Source organism: Macaca fascicularis, chromosome 19, assembly GCF_037993035.2.
Source record: "Macaca fascicularis isolate 582-1 chromosome 19, T2T-MFA8v1.1".
In the NCBI taxonomy this organism is placed as follows: Eukaryota; Metazoa; Chordata; class Mammalia; order Primates; family Cercopithecidae; genus Macaca; species Macaca fascicularis.
The window spans coordinates 50446887-50467117 of NC_088393.1; the positions used below are offsets into that span (position 1 = coordinate 50446887).

At 44.3% G+C, this 20231-nt stretch overlaps 1 pseudogene; it reads right to left on the reverse strand.

Annotated features, from left to right (window-relative positions):
• Window positions 1-966: 966 nt before the first annotated feature.
• LOC135968335 (pregnancy-specific beta-1-glycoprotein 7-like) lies at window positions 967-11293 on the reverse strand (annotated as a pseudogene).
• Between the last annotated feature and the right edge of the window lie 8938 nt (window positions 11294-20231).

Consider the following 20231-nt stretch of genomic DNA (forward strand, 5'->3'; position numbering starts at 1 on the left):
ATGTTATTCAACCTTAACAAGGAATAAAATTCCAATACATCGTGCAAAATGGATGAACCTTGAAGACATTATGTTAACTGAAATAAGCCAGTCACAAAAGGATAATTATTTTATAATTCCATTTATAAAAGATAGAATAGCCAGTTACATAGAGACAGAAAGTGGAATGGTGGGTGCTAAGACTTAGGGGGAAAAGGAGTGAGAGTTACTGTTTATTGGGTACAGAGGTTTAATATGGTAAAAGGAAAAAGTTCTGGAAATGGATAGTGTGATGGTTACACAACACTAAATTGCACACTTAGAAATACTTAATGATAAGTCTTATAATAGATATATATAAGTGTCCTGGTAGTCTTACACTCTATAAATATACACTTTCTGGCATTGCCCCTTTCCTGCCATGCAGACCCCCAGAGGTGAATCTCCCTATTTCTCCAAGTGTGCATCACTCATTGTCCTCTGTGCTGTGTCCCACGTGCTGTGCCCACAGCCTTATATGGCTGGTGACTTCAGAGCCAGGATACAACTCCAGAGTCTGCCCCGAGGCTCCCTCTCTTCTTATTTCCCTGCAGCCTAGGCTTCATTTCAACCGGCAGCTCAATTTAGCCGAATTCAGGACAGGCCATCAGGGGTCTTTCTCCATACATGCTGTTCCCACCCCAGTGGGACCCACCCCAGTGGAGTCAGGAAGGGCCAGTCACTGGAGAAGCCTGGAGCAGAGGATGCAGCAATCTGAGCTGCTCCTCTCTCATCCAAGGGGCTTCCTCCTCTCATTTGGGGGAAAAATGTGAGCTTGTTTCAAAGCCTCAGATGTTCTTTGTAGCACATGGAGTAAGTAAAAGAAAACAAAGATGTGGCAGAACGGGATGTGTTGGAGACAGCGAGAAGCAACTTGATCTTGAGGACTCTCCTTCTTGTCCCTCTATGAAGCCTCTTCCACCACATAGGGCTCAGGACTGACAAAGCCCCCTCCCTACCCTTCTCAGACTGGACACAAGGTCAGCCATGAGAAAACAGAGAAACAAGAAGAAGAAAGTCTGTAGAGACAAATTGAGAGGGTTCAGGAGGAGAATTTAGGATTTGCTTCTGCCCATGGGACACAGGCTGGGAATAAAAATGTTTTCCTGACTCTTCTCTGAAAGCCAGATAGACTCCACCTAAAACCCTATTGCCAATGATGCCGGGATCCACTTACCAGAGACTATGACCATCTTGAAAGTGGAACATTCCCTGCCAGTGGCTGAGTTACGAGCCGAGCAACCATAGATCCCGTTATGCTTTGTACTAATTTGGGGGATAAAGAGCTCTTGTCCTGATTGCACAAACTTCCCATTAATCGTCCAAGAATACTCTGCCGGTGGGTTAGAGTTCGCGAAGCAGGACAAGTAGAGGTTATCTCCTGAATGGTAATCCGTGAATGAAGGGAAAATCCTGGGGAAGTCAGGACCATCTGGAGTAAAGAGAATAAAAGCACAGGTGATGTCGTCCAAGGGAAGGGGATGCGCCTGGTCTCTCAAAGAGACACAGTGTCCCTCTGAGCCAAGACACACCCTCAAGGCCCAGCCAAACCCCTTCTGTCTTCACTGAACAGAGGCCTGAGGTATTCACATGTTTCTCCCATCACAGGCTGTAGACCCCAAGTCTCCCATGACAAGAGCAGCCCCTCCCTTTATATTCTTGCTTAAGGCTGTGCCTAGCCAAGTTTTCCCAGGGCAGGGAGTCATGGCCAGCCCTGGTGTCCAGAAATAAAAGTGTCTGTATTGGAACCTGAGAGAGACTGAGATGCCTGGCCTCTGGTGGCTTGGATTTTTGCTGGTGATCTGGTCCACAGAGGAACCAGATAAAAAGGACATCCAGGATGACTGGGTCACTGCAGATGCTACCAACTCGGTCCCGTATTTCACATTCATAGGGTCCTGTGTCATTTCTTGTGACATTGGCTAGAATGAGGATCCTGTTTTTACCGGGTTGCTTTAGCCTGGGAACTGACCGGGAGGCTCTGACCATTTACCCACCACACGTAGGTGTAGCCCTGAGTCTTAGGTACACAAGTTAAGGATACATCATTCTTGTTCTCCATGGGGTTGAAATTGTTGCTGGTGATGTAGGGCTTGGGCAACTCCGCTGGGTGGATAACAGAGAGAAGATTGTCCTGTGTGGCACCTTTGATTCCTCCACAGACATCCTTCAATCAGAGTTGGCATCTCCCACCTCTCAGCCCACCCGAGTCCTTGAAAGTCAATAGCTGGTGCGTGTGTCACAAGACAGATGTATGATGATCTAAGGGCTCAAAGACTATGAGGCTGCCTGCTCTGTCTTAGGGAAGCACAGACTTTCTGAAGTGTGAATTTAGCAGCAGTGTTGGGTCATGGACAAACATGTCAGTGGGAGTCACAGGTCCTGGTACACCTCCCAGTCCCTCTCTAATCCACTGACTGGCTGGCTCACCTTGGATTCCTTACCTGGAATGTGCAACTGCTGGGTCCCTTCCAAATTCCATCCTACTTTGCCCCCCTAGATGTGATTTCTCTGCAGCTTCCATTTCCAAGGACATTCTAGAGATGAGTAATAACGGGACTTGCCATTGTCCTGAAACCCTAAGATACTGAACAGCCTGGCCTGGGACTGAATGTTTCAGCAGAAATAAGACATGGGAGACCAGAGTCAAACCTGGAGGTCAGTTCAGTCCTGAGGCAGTGGAGGTACAAGGTGGGGTAGTTTTTTGCAGGTGTTTCATGATGACTTACTTGAGCCAGTGACCTCCAAAGATAGAACAGAATGTAAGGAATGATCTAGAAAGAGTGAAGGGGACAGGCAAAAGCTGGTCGTTTTGGAGCAGAAACATATTCCCTGTCCTGGGTTATTTATTTCCTTCTCCCTCTGCAGAGGGCAGGTGGTTCTTCCTTGATAGCCAGATAGACTTCACTGGAAAACATATGGCCAATGCTCCCTGGATCCACTTACCAGGAACTATGAGATTCTTAATGATGAGATTGTTCCACCAGTAGCTGAGTTATGGATGAAACAGACATAGGCCATTCTATATGTTTTAGTGATGTGGGGGATAAAGAACACTTTTGCTGATTGCTGGAACTTCCCATCAATCAGCCAAGATTGCTCTGCCAGTGGGTGAGAGTCTGTGAGGCAGGAGAGCTTGGGGACTTCCACTGGATAGTAATAGGTGTATGAAGAAGAAATGGTGGGGGTATCTAGGCCATCTTGAGCAGAAAATAAAGTCACAGCTGATGTTGTCAGAGGGAAGGGAAAATCCTGGCCTGTGGAGGAGCCACGGTGACCCTGTGAACTAAGTCACTACACTGAAGTCCCAGCCAAATCCCTGCTGTGTTCACTGATCTGGAGCTTGAGACATTCACCTGTTTCTCCCATCATAACCTGTGGACCCTGAATCTCCCATGACAGGAGCAGCCTCTTCTCTCCCATTGTCGATCAAGCCTAAGCCTACTCTTAGTCATCATGGCCAGCTTTGATGTCTAGGTTTAAAGGTCTCTGTTCTTGGACCTGAGAGGGAGTGAGAGGCCTGGCCTCTGGCCATGTGTATTTGGGATGGCAGCCTGGCTCACAGAGGAACAGAAGATACTCACAGAGGAGATTCAGGGTGACTGGGTCACTGCGGCTGGAACTCACTGGGTTCTTCATTTCACATTCATAGGGTCCTGCAGTATCCTTTGTGACACCAAATAGAACGAGGGTCCTGTTGTTTCCAGACAGCTGCCACTTGCGACTGATAGGGAGGCTCTGACCGTTTATCCACCACAGGTAGCTTACATCCTGAGTGTCAGGATCACAGGATAAGATCACAGTCTCCACGGCCTCTCTGGGGTTTAAGTTGCTGCTGGAGATGTAGGGCTTGGGAGTCTCCACTGTGCAGATAACAGAGAGAAGATTGCCCTGTGTGGCACCTTTGATTCCTCCTAAGACATTTTTCAATCAGAGATGGTCTTTCCTACTTCTCAGCCCACTCAAGTCCTAAAAAGCCCATGGCAGATGTGTGTGTTACAAGACAGATGCATGGCAATCTGAGGGTTCAGGGATTGTGAGGCTGCCTTCTGTATGTGTAAGAAGCACAGACTTTCTCAAGTGTGAATTGAGTAGCAGCATTGAGTCATGGAAAAACATGGGACCAGCAGTCGCAGCCTCAGGTGCCTCTCTGAGTCCCTCCCTCTCCAACTGCCTGCCTGGCCCACCTTGCGGTCCTCACCTGGAGCATGCATTGCTGGAATCTTCTTAGTTTCAGTCTTACTTTGCCCCCAAGGTATGTTTTCTCTGCAACTTCCCTTTCCAAGGGGATCTTAGGGATGGATGATGAAAGTTCCCTTTGTCCTTAAACCCTTTGAGTACTGGGAAGCCTGGCCTGGGACTGGGTACTTGAGCAGAAATAACACAGGGGAGACCAGAGTCAAGCCTGGAGGTCAGTTCAGTCACCAGGCAGTGGAGCCACAAGGTGGGGCGGTTTTCCCAGCTGTCTCATAGTAAGTGACTTGAGCCAGTGACCACTAAAGATAGAGCAGAGTCCAAGGAATAACCTACAAAGAGTGAAGGGGACAGGCAAGAGCTGAGAGCTTTGGACCAAGACCATGTTCGCTGTTCTGCATCCATGATATTCCCTTCCCCCTGTAGAGGGCAGGTGAGGACCATGTATATCTTTCTAGAAATACACATAGATGTTTGCAAACGCAGAACTGAATGGTAGAAAGGGCGGACATGAACTGATGACAGAAGTCTGGCCCTCATGGACCATATGTGTTTGCTGGCTATTAGAGCAATATGTGGGAAGAAGTCTTGCAGATACTTTCTCTCATTAGACATTCTACTCTCTAATTCTAGGAGTTAGACTACTCTATGTAGCTTATCTCAGTGGATTCCAGAGTGAATCATAGAGTAGAATAGTAGTTTCCAGGAGCTGTGGTCGGGGGAATAGGGTATTGTTCCATGGCTGTGCTGTTCATATACAGGATGAGGAGGATCTAGAGATCTCCTGTACAGTTTTATGCCTATAGTTCATACAGATAAAGTGTTCCTTATGCAGAAAGCTTAAAACCAAGGTTTTTGGATTCTAACTTTTTTATTTATTTTGGAATATTTATGGTAGATGTACTGGGTTAGCATCCCAAATGTGAAAAATTTTAAATCCAAAATGCTCCTGTGAGCACTTCTTTTTAGCATCACATCAGTGGTCAGAAATGTTGGATTCTGGAGCATTTCAGATTTTAGATTTCTGGATTTGGGATGTTCAATTTGTAGTACTGTAATTTTCCCATAAAATGTTGTCATGAGTTTAGACCTCATGTTATGTTGTGACTCTAGTAACGAAACAAAAAAAGATTTGGAGGAAACATTAAAATGTTGTCATAAGTGGAAATTTTTACTGATGGTCCAAACATCTGAGATGGATTGCTATTAGTAATATTTATCTTGATACCAAATTAAGGTTTAGGTGTGGGGTGAATTCCAACAGGATCACATTATGCTCAAAGAAAGATGCCAAAAGTGATTTGAAATTAGCAACTCCTTAAGTAGAGAGAGTCCCGTTAAAGGGACAGAACTGGTCAGTGTGTCAATTACATAAAGGGAGGAATGATGCCGAATTAAAAGAAGTGATATGTGTTATGTTAGTAAATATAGTAAGAAATCCCTGTTTCTAATTTCTGTGCAGAGTTAGGAAAAATGGGGAAGAGCCCAAAACAGGTATGTGAAATGCTTTCTTCATTTTCTCTTAACCTCAGGAAATACAACTAGAGTTTAAGTTTGTGTGAATCAGGAAGAGTCTAAGTGAGATGCCAGTGGCTCATGTGTCCCCCACACAAAGAACCCCAACTTATGAAAATGGCATCATCAGGAGGAAACAATCGTATGTGGCACAGGCTGTAAAACCATCAGATAGCACGCCCTGGCCACCTCCAACAGGTCCCCGAAACCACCAGTATTCCCATTATGTGTAAGTTACAGCCTTGGAGGTTGTACCACAACTACAAAATTTAAAAATTGCTATTGTCAATACAAAATGTTAAATATGAAGTGGGATATATTGTTCCATTTTTTTCCCCCACTCCTTTTGAACTTTCCTTTTTCAGTTTTGGAAGTTTCTATTGACACATCCTCAAGTTAGGGATTCTTTTCTCAGCTGTGTGCATTCTACCACTAGGCATCAAAAACATTCTTCATTTCTCTAACAGCAAGTTTTTCGTTTTCCTTTTTTTTCTGAGATGGAGTCTCACTCTGTTGTCCAGGCTGCAATGCAGTGGCAAGATCTTGGCTCACTGCAAGCTCCACCTCCCGGGTTCATGCCATTCTCCTGCCTCAGCCTCCTCAGTAGCTAGGACTACAGGTGCCCGCCACCACACCTGGCTAATTTGTTTGTATTTTTAGTAGAGATGGCGTTTCACTGTGTTTGCCAGGATGGTCTCGATCTCCTGACCTCGTGATCCGCTGGCCTTGGCTTCCCAAAGTGCTGGGATTACAGTTGTTAGGCACTGGGCCGGCCATCTCTGAGGGATTTTAACGGGTTGTTGACTTTTGAGTTTTCCGTTGTTTACTTACTGTTAGAACCGAGTGACAAATTTCAAGCCTGTTATATGGCTGACAGGAAACCAGAAGTCTCTAGGAAGTGACTGGAGAATGTGAGCTCCATAGTAGGTTGTGGATGGAGTCATGAGTGAAATGGGTGAAATCAGCCCATGGGCTTTGGAGACTGCAGACCTGTCCAGCCTCTGACACCCTGGTCAGTCAGTGCAAAGATTACAACAGTGACAGCAAACTAGCATGGCTGACTCCATCTGGCATCGAGTCTCAGGCTGGCTGTCCTCACTCATTCCTGGACATAGGCCAGGCTAACCATGGGAGGAATTTAATTTATGGTTTAACTTTGAAGGAAGAATGATAATAGTTCCTCCATAACACTAATACCCTTCTTTTGCCCAGGGTTTGCCTTTGTAAAACTGGTGAAAGACCATGAGAATAAAATTGTAGGAGGGAACTGAATTCTGCTAAAATGGAGGCACAGTTTCTATAATCCCTTACTGCTCAAATGTCATTTGCCCAGAGTTTACAAAATTTGTATCTATTTGCTCCTATAGATAACATCACTATTGTAGAACCTGAGATTGGTCTTTTGAGATGTTTCTCATTCTTTGCATTCTGGCAACCCGCTGACCTCATCCATACCCATGACTAATGGCTCAGCCAGTCACATGGTCCCCACCTAGAGGTGGATTCAAGCACAAACAGATCATTTCCCTCCGCCCTCATGATTCCATCCCCAAACAGTCAGCAGTACCCATTTTTTAGTCCTGTGCCCCTGAAACTATCCTTGAAAATCTCTAACCCCTGATCCACTAGGGAGTCTGATTTAAGTAATAATAAACCTCCATCCTCCTGTTTGGCACACTTGGAGTCATTAAAATATTTCTTTACTGCAAATCACTATCTGGATAAATTGGTTTTGTTTGTGCAGGAGGCCAGAAGAACTTGTCTGGAAATTATAAGAGTGGATGGAGGAGCTGACTATCCCTGTCCCATGGTCTTGTCCACAGATCAGCCTCACAAAGGGACAGAGCCCTGAATGGGGATACAGTGGAAGCTTATTCTCTTAGTGACCTGGGGACATTGGCTCAAGATGAAACTTGGCAGGAGTGGCAACTCCAGGTGATTTCTGTGCCTTTCCTGTTTCCTGGGAAGTGGGCCAGGCCACAGTGTTAGCAGGAAGGGAACAGAACAATTAAGCTAGTTAGAGGGAGTGTCTGGGGAAGGCCTAGGGGTGGAGGAAGAAGCTGTGCAGGACAGGGCTTGCCAGGTAGAATGAAGTGGGAGGAAGATGAGGGACACAGAGAAGCAGAGAGAGGCAGAGACAGCATGGCAGTGAACAGTGGGGCCTACAGTGACTTCAGAGACCCCAGGGACCAGGTGTCCCCAGTTCCACAGGCCAGGATCAGGCCTGAAAACCCTCCAGTGACCAAAGGGCTTCAGAGTTACATGAGATGGGTTGGCTTTAGGGGCAAGAGTTAGTGGGGGATGAAACATGGGTGTCAGCCTCTGAATGACAAGGGACAGGTGAGGCTAGACCTCCTAGGATCCTGCATCCAAGATCCAGTCTAAAGAAGTTATGGATCATTCATTTCTTCATTCAATTCCTTCATTTGTTATGTGAGAGCTCCTGAGTGTGTGTCTCTCACTGGGCCTGTGCTGGTGCAGTGTCTGAGTGGGGAATGAAAATAAGGTCCTCTCTTTTATCCTGTCATGTCAGTGACATGGACACTTTAGGAAACAGGATTTCAGGTTCAGTAATAGGGGTTAAGATCTGAGTGGGAGACCTGGACATGTTTTGCACTGACTCTGACAGTTGAGGCAGGTGATTTAGTTCTGGAGTACAGACTAATCAGCTGACCATTTGCTCTCACTCCTCTGATGTTTGGATGCCTAAGAAGAGAGGATTTGAGCCAATGAATGACTATGGGGTCCTTGGAACCCAAAAAGCCCTCACTTCTGGTGGAGGAGAGGATGGGCCTGTGGCTACAGACAGACCTCATGTGACCCTGATCTGCCTTTTGTGTTTGTGTGACTCTGGTTCAGTGACTGTGCCTTCCTGTGTCTCAGTTTTCTCTCAGTCAAATAAGGTAAACTGCAAATGGACTGTGGCTTTTCATGCTATATGTGAATAAATTGTAAATTCTTCACAGTCACCTGACCTAATGCTTGGTGCAGTGCAGGTGTTCACACAAACAGCATTTATTATTACTCACTTCCATGAGAGAGCACCTTTAGGTCAGATCCCTGTGGATAAGCTGCTGCCAGGTACATTTTCTCTCTTCTGTTTCTGCTTCTGGGGACATTAGACTCGCAAAGCAGTTGGCTGATGGCCTATAAAGCTTGTCTTTCTGTCCTCTCCACTCTGAGTGTCAGGTGAAGAAAGCTCTGTCCTGCCCAGATGAGGCTCTGAGGGCTGAGCCCTGGCAGTGAGCAGCTCCAGGAGACACAGTCCTCAGACAGCTGGTAAATCCTTGGTCCCAGTAAGCCCTGCCACAACCCAGCCTTGGTACAGCCTCCTCAGCTTTATCTGGAGTAAGGATTTAGGGACGGGTCTGGGGTTGAGGCCTCCAGGGCTGAGCTTTTCTGAGAGTATCTCTGGGGGCCTCTTAGGCAAAGCCCTACTCAGTTCTCCAGGGTCTTTCTCAGGATCTAGTTTATGAAGAGAGCATGAGGTGCTTGGCTGAGATTCATCTCTTGCTGAGCACCCTCCCTTCAGACTGTCCTTCCTGTGCAGCAAGTGTCTGCAGGGTCTGGAGGCAGGAAAGGAATTCTGATCTGTTATAGTTTGTCTCCTCTGTGTGTGTCCTCCACTAAATGCCAAAACACCAACATGCGACATAATGTAGAGAGGGACACAGGCACCGTCTAGGCCTGACAATCCTGTTGGTGTAAAGTAGAACGGAATCCCAACCCCCAATACCCAGGGATCATGTGGAATCACTCACGGTATAAGGTGAAATGTCCAATTACTCCTTTAGTCTTATCACCTTGCTTTATCATTTGAATGGTGTAGGATCCTGTGTCATTCTTGGTGACATTCTGGATCAGCAGAGATGCATTGGAATATACTGTTTCTCGTCCACTGTATGCAGGCCCAACTATAATTGTTTCAGCATCTATTACATATGATGTAATGTAATGGTGGAAGTCCATTTTTTGCCCTTTGTACCAGATGTAGGCAATAAGATTCTGGGGCAAATTCTGGACAAGTAGAAGAACATCCTTCCCCTCAGAAACTTTGGCTGGCTGGGCTTCAATTGTGACTTGAGCAGTGGTGGGTGGGTTCCAGAAGATTAAAAGTGATGCTAGGACGTGGAGAGAGCATCAGTCAATATTGCGACGTATGTATGGGGGTGAAAAATGGGACTCTGGGTCCTGAGAAGATCTCTTCAATCTTCAGTCTTGAAGACACACACACACACATACAAACACACGCAGCACCCCAGTATGACAGTAGGACACACACATACACCCCTTTTGTGTGTGTGTGTGTGTGTGTGTGAACTACTGTCCTACTGGGTCAAAGTCAGCAGCATGACCCCCATTTCTTCAACCCTTCTTACCTTGTCATATTTCTGTTTGGAATCCTCTTCCCCAGGGATCTTCATGCCTCCCTCCACACCACCCTCAGGTCCTGCTCACATCAGGGCATCCTTAGACTTCTTTCCTGACACCTCCTTCAGAGACCCTGGATCTTCTATTTCTGACCTTTCCCTGCTCTGCTCCCTCCGGAGCTCTTGTCAACACCTGACCTCACATTCTAGATCTCTTTGCATGTCTGTCTTCCTTCCCATGACAGCGTGAGCTCCCTGAAGACAGGGACTTTTAGGATCTTGGTTGCACCCCAGTGCCTGGAACAGGCTTCAGACTCCTGTAGATGCGAAAGTTCCCAGGTCCCTCCATGCCTGGGATGTTTTTTTTCTTTCACCAATTGTTTTTTGCTGAGGACAGTGTTTCATGCCCTGCTTATGTTTTCATTTGAAGTGTCATCTGATAATCGTTATTATTATCATTTTTCAAAATGTGGTGTCCAGTGTCGATCAACCAGGAGAACAGAACACTTGAGATTTTCCTACTTCTTACCAATTCCAGTTCAATGTGATTTTCCTGTTTTGACCCCTGTCTCTCTCTGGTGTATTTTCCCCTATCCAGGCTCCAACAGAGCCTTCTTTTCTGTTTTTGTTTCTTCTTTTCCTTTCCTTTCTTTTCTTTTCTTTTTTTTTTTTTTTTTTTTTTTTGAGACAGTCTCATACTGTCACCTAGTCTGTTGTGAAGTGTCATGATTTTGGCTCACTGCAACCTCTGCCTCCCAGGTTCATGTAAATCTCCTGCCTCAGCCTCCCAAGTAGCTAGGATTACAGGAGCCCATCAACACACCTGGTTAATTTTTTTGTATTTTTAGTAGAGACGGGGCTTCACTGTGTTGACCAGACTTGTCTTGAACTCCTGACTTCATGATCCACCCACCTCAGCCTCCCAAAGTACTTTCTTCTGTTATTTCTTAGAACCCCATCCTCTCCAGGAAAATCCATCCAATCATTCTGCTTCCTCCTCCTGTCCTCTCCGAGGAAGTTCTCTCCTCACCTGTGAGCAGGAGATCCTTCCAGGTGATGTGCAGTGTGCAGCGAGGGGCTGAGAGGGGCCCCATGGCCTGTGCTGCCTGTGTGTTCTCCTGTGTGGAGATGAGCCTGGGATCCAGAATCTTTCCTAGCACAGCTGTCAGCTGTGCTCTCCTTCCTCCTTCTGTGCTGGGCCTCTTCCCGGTGCAGGAGCACTTCTCAGGCTCATGGGTGGAGTCTGAGCCCAGGACACCTCTCTGTCCCCTCCCCTCTCAGTCCTGCCTCCTTGTCCCTCCTTCTCTTTTACCTTTTGTGTGTGTGTCAGGTCCCTGGGAATTGTGGAGGCCTCTGCCTTTTTCAGCAGTGATTCTGTCACCAAACCTCAACACACACTGTGTGCAGAAACACACACACACACACAAAAGAGACACACACAGACACACACATACCCTGTAGGTTGGGCAAGCACAGTCCTGGGTCTCAGCCTCCTGCTGTCCCAATGGCTCTGGTTTGGGGTGCACATTCATGCCCTTTGCCCTCTTTCATCCCCATCTGGCTCTCCCCTTCAGTGCAGGAGGCTGGAGCTGCACCAGGTTCCTGTCACAGGTACACCCCATTGTGCTGTGGGTGAGCTGTGTGTCGCCTGGTGACAGGGACCCTTCCTTTCTCTAATTGTGTCTAGCTTGGCTGCAGCTTCCAAGGATGGACATTCAGGACCTGGGTGTCCCAGAGGAAAGTGTCCTTCCTGGAGGTGTGCAGGGTGAATCTCTCATGCCTCTTGGGAGGAGAGGCCTGTGCTGGTTGCTCAGTAGGGGCTGTGAGTCCCATGATCAAAGAGACAGTTCTCAGTCACTCTATTGCTCCCTGGGGTCTGGTGGCTGAGCTGGGGCTCAGGGTTTCTCATTTCTTCTTGACCATCTTTGGTGTCCACCAGGGCAGCAGCATCAAAGCCAGGGGATTAGGGACAAGTCATTTTCATTTTCTCATTCCCAGGGACCAGAACCCAGGATTCTGACTCCAGGGCATGGTATCACACCCTGCTGGTGTCCATGAATGTCATGAGTGCTCATAGTGTCATGTTGCCTTGGCATTCATTTTTTAAGGTGTATGTTTATTTGCCTCACATCAGAGGCAGGCCTGGGTCACCATGGCACTTTTCCATACTGTATCTGGTTCAAGTGGGTCCAGTTGTTGACCAGAGATAAAATCTTAGAGTCATCTCTTCTGCTTGGTGTGCTGGGCTCCCCTCTCTCCAGCTGCTTTCTTTAAACTGATAAATCCGATATTTGCCCTCACATTTAAAGTGACCGCTTCTCAGTCACAGCATGATCTCCTGGTCCCAGTGTTTGCTGCTTGCTTTAAACACATCCATTAAAGCTCCCTGCTGGAAACCTGTCAGATAACACCTGAACTTACTAAAGACATTGGCTTACCGGTCTCTTCTCTCCTACCTGCCTGGGCTCACTGATCTCTGTATCTGTGGTCTCCAGGTGTGCTGAGTGCTCCCCAGTGTCTGTAAGTAGTAAAAACACTTACACTTTCACGTTGTGGTTGTATCACTATAGCCTCACGTGCCATCCAGGGCCTGACATCAAGGCTGCCCTATGGGACCTGTGCTGGTTGAACCCTTGCTGGAGCTCTTGTTTTGGAACCTCTGCTTCTTCTGGGCACAGGAGCTTCCAGCTAACTTGATTGAAAGAGTGATATATGTCATTGAAAACACTGGTTCAGATGATGTATTCATGGGCTTCAGCTGCCGTAACAAACACCTTAGCCTGGGTGAATTAAATAATGGAAATCAATTTTTCACAGTTCTGTGAATAATGTGCTATACTAACCATTTCAAAATGTGTAATCAGGTGGAATTAGCCACATACACAGTGTTCAGTTACCATCACCACTATTTTTCTGAGAAAATTTTTATCATTTTAAACTGAAACTTGGTATCTTTGAAACAATAATAACTCCCTGTATTTTCCACCCTAGACCTTGATCATCTCTACTCTCTCTATGAATTTGCCTATTCTTGATGTTTCATATAAATGGAATTATACATATATGCTATTTTGTTTCTGACATGTCACTTAGCATAAGGTTTCCAAAGTCCATGCATGTTCCAGCGGATGTCAGAGCTTCATTCCTCTTTATGGCAGATTAACATTCAGTTGTATGTGTGACCACATCTGTTTATTCATGTGTTGATGAACACTTGGATTGTTTTCATATTTTATCTTTTGTGAATAATGCTGCAATCAACATCCTAGGTAAGTACCTGTTTGAGTCCCTGGATTCAATTCTTTGGGTATATACCTAGGAATGGATGTTATTCTGTATGAGAATTCTATGATTATCTTCTTGAGGAGCAGCACAACTGTTTCTCCTAGTGGTTGTACCTTTTTATAATCTCACCAGCAGTGCATGAGGATTCCAAATTCTACATAAGGCTTTCACTTGTTATTTAACATTTTGAAAGAACGGTAGCCATATTTATAGGTGTAATGTGGTATCTCATTGTGGCTTTGACTTTGTGTGTTCCTAATGACTAATGATGTTGAGTTTCTTTTCATGTTCCTCTTGATGATTTGCATATCTTCTTTGAAGAAAAGTCCATTTGAGTCCTTTGGCCCATTTATATAAATTGGGTGGTTTGTCTTTGTGTTTTTGAGTTGTAGCAGTTCTTTATATATTCTGGGCATGAAACCATTGTCTATGTGATTTGCAACTGTTATGTGTCATTCTGTGTTTGGTCTTTTTATTTTCTTGATAATATCCTTTGATGCATAAAGGCTTGCGTCTTTAGCCCAGTTTATCTGTTTTTCCTTTTTGTGTCTCATGCATTTGGGTCATACTTGAGAATGCATTGCACATTTGAGGTCATTAAGTTTTACCCCTATGTCTTTTTCTAAGATGTTTTTATGGTTATAAATCTTATAATTAACTCACTGATCCATTTTTAGATAATTGTTTGATATGGTTGGAAGTATAGTTCTCTAAGTTTATTGTTTTGCATGTGGTTATCTAGTTGTTTCTGCACCGTTATTTGAGAGGATGATTGTTCCTCCATTAAATTATCTTGACACCCTTATGCAAGAGCAATGAACTATGTGGGTGAGGGTTTATTTCTGGACTCTCAATTGTATCCCTTTGGTCCCTATTTGTATTCTTATGTCAGGAGCCTCTGTTTTTAATAGTTGTAATGTTTTGTGAGATTTCAAATAAGAAAGTTTAAGTTCTGCAATTTATTTTTGCAAAATTATTTTGGCTCTTTCAAGGATACTTTTTTGAAAAGCAAGGAGGCCAATGTTTTGCAATTAGAAAGCATTTTCGGTCTTCTTTTGACTGAAATTTTGCAGTCTAGGGATCTTTTCAGGAATTTTATCAAAGTAGGTAAATTATCATCACTTCCTTTGCTGAGGAACTGTGTTAAAATGTGAGTTGAGGAATTGAGAGACCCTGGAAGCACTTACCCATGTGGTGAGGGAAAGTGAGCTCCATAATGAGGGACACAGAAAACATTGCTTTGGGGCACAATGTTGTCAGGTTAGCTGTGTACATCACTCAGTAGAATGAAAACAGCTGAGACTCAGAGAAGCCAGTGAGGTCTGACTCTTAGAAGCCAAAGACCAGCAGGTGGATGTCCTCAGGGGCAAATGGACTGCACTGGTACCCATTGCAGTGGAGTGGAAAAAGGTAAGAAGCTTTAGATATTCAATTTTCTCACTCAGCTCTTCAGCAGGAGATTTGCGCCCTGGGCTGATACTGTTCTGCAGCAGGGTCATGGTAGACAGGAATGGCTGCATATCAGGCCTAAGTCCATGTCATCCTGTCAGGCATTGCCTCTGAAAATGGAGAATTTTGTTCAGAGGCCCATCCTGGGCACATGGAAGGAACTATTTTATTAAAATTTATTTAAGAAAACAGTATGCACGCTTTATTCTTCTAGAATAATTATTAAGGTGATGTTTTACAATGTATCTCTTAAAGAAATTGTGAGAGTCATCTACATAATATATGTTTTGTGTTGTCTTTTCTATAATTGCAACTTTCATATGTTCTTCTAGAAACCATTTCCTTTGCGAACACACAGGCAGTATCTCTGTATTCATTTCTACTGGGAAATCTTTATGCAGGGTGGAGAGAGTCACATTTCCTAATGAGAGATGGAAAGCATCTAACTACCAAAAAAAGTGTCTAGATGCTGCTGGTAATGATCATGGGGCTGCAGGTGGAGATCAGTTTAAGGAGGTGTCAGGGAAAGTAATTTTGACTGTCTCTCTTTTTTTTTTTTCAACAAAATCATGGGTAGAAGCCACCACCTGGACCCACCACATGTTGAAATGGATGAGGGACAGAAATAGAGCTCAGTCAATTAAGAAAGAAATCCAGGAGTGGGCAAGAGGTTTGAGAGGTCGACGGGTGTGAGAGGTGGATAGGTGAATGGTGAGAATGTTCAAAACATCTTCTTTCTCCATAATAAGAGAACATTTATGCCCCTGAGCCAGACAGTGTCCAGGCCAGGAGGAGCAGGATGTTGTCAGCTCTCCTGGCCAAAAGTGAGACTCCAGCAGTGTCCAGTTTCTTGTTCCAATTTGGGATTTATTCCTATTTTAAAAATGGTCCAACAGTATACAATTTTGAAAATACACAAAAATCCCTATGCTACCATTCATAGATAACCAAGATGGCCCTAAGATGGTGAGAGAATCAGAATGGTGTTTGGGTTTACTTTGTGTATTTTTTTCTCCCAATATCTACAGAATTCCCTACATCCCACTTTTTAATGTAACCCAGTGTGTGTCATTCCCTTTCGCAGTTACAGACCTTTCCGGTTCACGGTTACAGACCCTTGGAAAACCCACACCCTTTCTGCTGTGAGGTACAGGCAGCCATGCGGCATCACCTCTAAACATGCCTTCTGGGACATCAAATTACTGAATAAGTAAATGTCCTTTCAATAGATATTGAAGACCTCCATTTTACCCATCTCACACTTGTAATTCTTTTACCAAGAGGTGATGGGTTTTAGTGGTGATTTGCTTTTATAGATTAGTGTAGATTATTGCTTCTGCCAGGGGCAAATTTTTCATTCAGAAAAGCATTTGTCAAAGCCTGGAAACATTGCTCTTTGTCAGAGCTGGAAGAGGGAGTCCTGCTGGCCTTGAGCAGGAAGAGTCCCCAGATAGTGCTGAACATTCTAGAGCTCACAGAGCCCCACCAGCATGACCACTACAAAGTTCAATGCTGAGGAGAGGTGGAGAGCCCTGATGTGCCTCCCCTAGCTTCCCTGGAGCTTTTTACCTTCTCCTTCCATCAGTCTCTACCACTTTCTCACCTCAGCTTGCTCCTTGAGCCTTAACGCCCTCCACTTGAACTTGCCCTTAGTTTAAGACCTGCTGTAATCTCTGGACTTCCTTGGCCCCTTTCTGATCCTTAGCAGCGTGTCCTCTAGAGGGAACCCTCACCTTTCCTGGAGCTTCCCAGGATCCAGAGGCCCCTGCCCTGTTTGGGCACCAGGGATATGGCCGTGTGCCTGTGTCCCTAAAGGTCCTGTCACTCAGGACATTTGTGTGAGAGCAACTGAGGTGATATTACTCTCCCCTACTTTTCTTGGAACATAAAAATTTGTACAAATCTTGTAGAGCAAAATTTCTTAATGCATGTCAAAATTTAAAAAATATATATTTTTGCCTCCCAAACTTTACTAGGAAAAATTTATCATAGTCCCAGTCATAAAAAATGACACCTAATCAGGGTTATTCACTGTATTGTTTGTTTAACAGCAAAATATTGGGAACAACCTAGACTTTCACCAGCACAATGCTAATTAAACAGGTTACCTTATGTCTACACAACAGAATATGATGCAGCTGCATAAAGAGTACAGAATCTTTCAGCTATTCGTATGGAAACACCTCGTTGTTCTATTTTAATTATAGCGTTTAAACATCACAGAATAAGATGCAATTTTTGTAGTAGATCTGACCTTAGTACATTATTTTTACTGGTTTTTTTTTTTTTTAAATTTAAAGAGAGAGTGTCTCACTCTCATCCCAAGCTCGAAGTGCAGTGGCGAGATCATAATTGACTGCAGCCTCAACCTTGTGAGCTCAAGAGATCCTCCTGCCTCAGCCTCCTGAGTAGCTGCAATCACAGGCACGTGCTACCATGCCTAGCTAATTTTTTGTTTGTTTCTGTAGAGATGGGGTTTCACCCAGGCTGGAGAAATCCCAGGCTGGTCTCATACTTCTGCGCTCAAGTTATCTGCCCACTTTCACTCCCAAAATGCTTGAATTAAAAGCAAGTGTCACCACAGCTGATTCTGCCTTTTTTTTTTTTTTTGAAATTGGACTGCAGTCTACTCACTCATTTCTTTCCCCATCAGGTGATTTCTATTTTTCCTCTATTTCTCTACCATATGTCAATGCCAAAATCCAGATGTATTTGCTTTTGTTTAGAATTAGATTTTTTTTTTTTTTAGAAGAGAAACCTTAGGGATGGTCTCATAGCTGATTTTCACGATTCTAATCTTCACTGTCTAAGCCATAGGTTTTCAACTCCGAATACTGATTAGAGTCACTTGTAGGTCATTAAAGCCTACAAATGCCTGTACTATCCCTCAAGCATATCTGATTTGTCTGATGTGTGGTGTAGCCCAGGGATTGGTTGCTTAAAAATGCTTTCAAGGAAAAGGGTCATTTTGCAGTGGAGGAACTTTAACCCAGTGATCAAAGTTAACATCCCCAGTAATAAGAGATAACGACATCTTAGGGCATTCTAATATAATTGATGGAGAAGGTGTAGAATCATCCCTGTGGCATTCTTGTACAAAGTGTATAACCTGAGTTTAATCATGAGAAAATATTAGAAATGTCCAAACTGAGGGTCATGCTACAAAATAAGTAACCAATACGCTTCAAAAAGGTGAAGCTCTTAAAGGTAAATCCTAACTTTCCCAGATTAAAGGAGACTGAGAGAAGAGTACAATGAAGAGCAATGTGTGATACTAGATGGGATCCTGGTCCAGAAAAAGGACATTAGTCAGAACATCGAGGGGATTTGGATAAGGTCTGTACAGGCATGCATTTTACAGTGTTAATAATCATTTATTGATGTTTATTGTTAGGTGCATATCTATAATGTTAATATTTGGGGAAGTTGAATGAAAAGCATATGAGGACTTTGCCTATTTTTGGAACATTTTAGAAAGTCTGAAATGATTTCAAAATTAAACATGAGAAGAAAAGAAATATAGATCTTTTAGATATTTCTATTAAGTTGCTAAAGTTGAAGATCATTTCCCAACTAATCTTGCCTAATACAGGTCAGGGTAATCTTCCTGGAAATGCTGTTTGTAACGTTTGTGACCTTCTCAAAGCTTTCCAGTGACTTCTCTTATCTGTAGGATGAAGTTCTCATTATGTAGGCTGCCATGCAGTGTCCTCATAAAGTGGCCCCAATCTCCCTTTTTTTTTTTTTTTTTTTTTGATCTGTGTTGAAAGACCTGACCAACATTTTACTTTCTTATGGCCAAACTTGTTCTAGTTCTTTCTTGCTTGTATAACGCCCTTCCCTGTCTTTTCAACTGTGGGACTTCATGGTGGGAAATTTTTTAGAGGAAAAATTGTAAAGATATTTATAGGAAATAGTCACAAACCTTCTTGGAAGTCTGGGGGTTTTCATAGCTTCAGTGAAAGGTTTGGCTGAAGGCAGCTGAATTATCTTAAAAGCTTAGGGCTTGGGTACATAGGAATGTAGAGGAGTTTATCTAAATAGCTTGTTTACTCAGGTGGTCCTAAATCCAACATTTAATCTTATACTCAGGGGAACTACTCTGGGGGAGGTTGGCAATGTGAATTACCTTATAGTGGTGTTTACTCAAGACCTTTGTCATTTAATCTGTACTAAATAAATGCAAACTTGCCTGGCTGATCAGGGCCAAGGCTGTTAACTCTTTACCAGACCCTTCTTGGTATTGGTGAGTGATTTGGCCACCTAGCCTGCTCTTTCACTGGATATTTGTGTCTGAGTGTATTTGTTCCTCCATTGCTGGGTCAGGGTCTGCTGGTCGGACCCAGACAGTTGGTGCCTGGTGTGAGGACCTTGCATGTTGGTTCCCAGGTCTGAGGTATAGCTGCAAATAATTGCCACAGAACTCTCGAAAACTAAGGTGAAGACTATGCGGTTGGTAAGTCAGTAAGTCGATAAGTCAGTAAGTCAGTAGGTCATCGGTGCCCGCTTGGGATCTCCAAGTTCGAGGGAATTGTTCAGGGTAGGGTTTTATCACGAGACAACAGTTATCAGCACAACAGAAGCAGTATCTAAAAGTATTCAAACAGGTGCTTAAAGCCACTGGAGCCTTGGTTTTGCAGGCTCAATTAAGGGACCTAATGCAAACTGTATCACTTAACCCATGGTTCCCGAAAGAAGGTAAGAGAGACATAGAGCTTTGGGAACAAGTGGGAAGAAATCTTTTTGTTGTTGCAGTTGTTTTTTCTTTTCTTTTCTTTTTTCTTTCTTTCTTTCTTTTTTTTTTTTTTTTTTTTTTTTTTTTTTGTGAGACAGAGTCCTGCTCTGTCACCCAGGCTGGAGTGCAGTGGCACAATCTCGGCTCACTGCAAGCTCCGTCTGCTTGGTTCACGCCGTTCTCCTGCCTCAGCCTCCTGCATAGCTGGGACTACAGGCACCCATCATCACATCTGGCCAATTTTATGGTATTTTTAGTAGAGATTGGGTTTCACCATGTTAGCCAGGATTGTCTCGATCTCCTGACCTCATGTGCAAGAGCAGCGGGTCCCAGTATAATCTTTAATGCTATGGGCTTTAATGAGGGCGATTCTGGTCCCATTATACACAGAAGAGCCTAAAAAAGGGAAGGAGAAGGAACCATCACCTACTTTACCACCTCTGAGTCCCTCAACCCCACTATCACAGGGCCAAAATAACAAAGAGGAAAGAGAGGTTTTGCCTGAGTCCCCTGCTCCAATAAATAAGAGAAAAGAAGGCATACACTACAGCTATGGGACCCTGTCTTAAGTAAGCAGCATTAGAAGGGGAGCTTTTAGCTTGCTCGGTGATGCAAAATCAATAAGGCAATCAGGTGTATGTTTATAAAGAGGTAAGAAAAGGCAT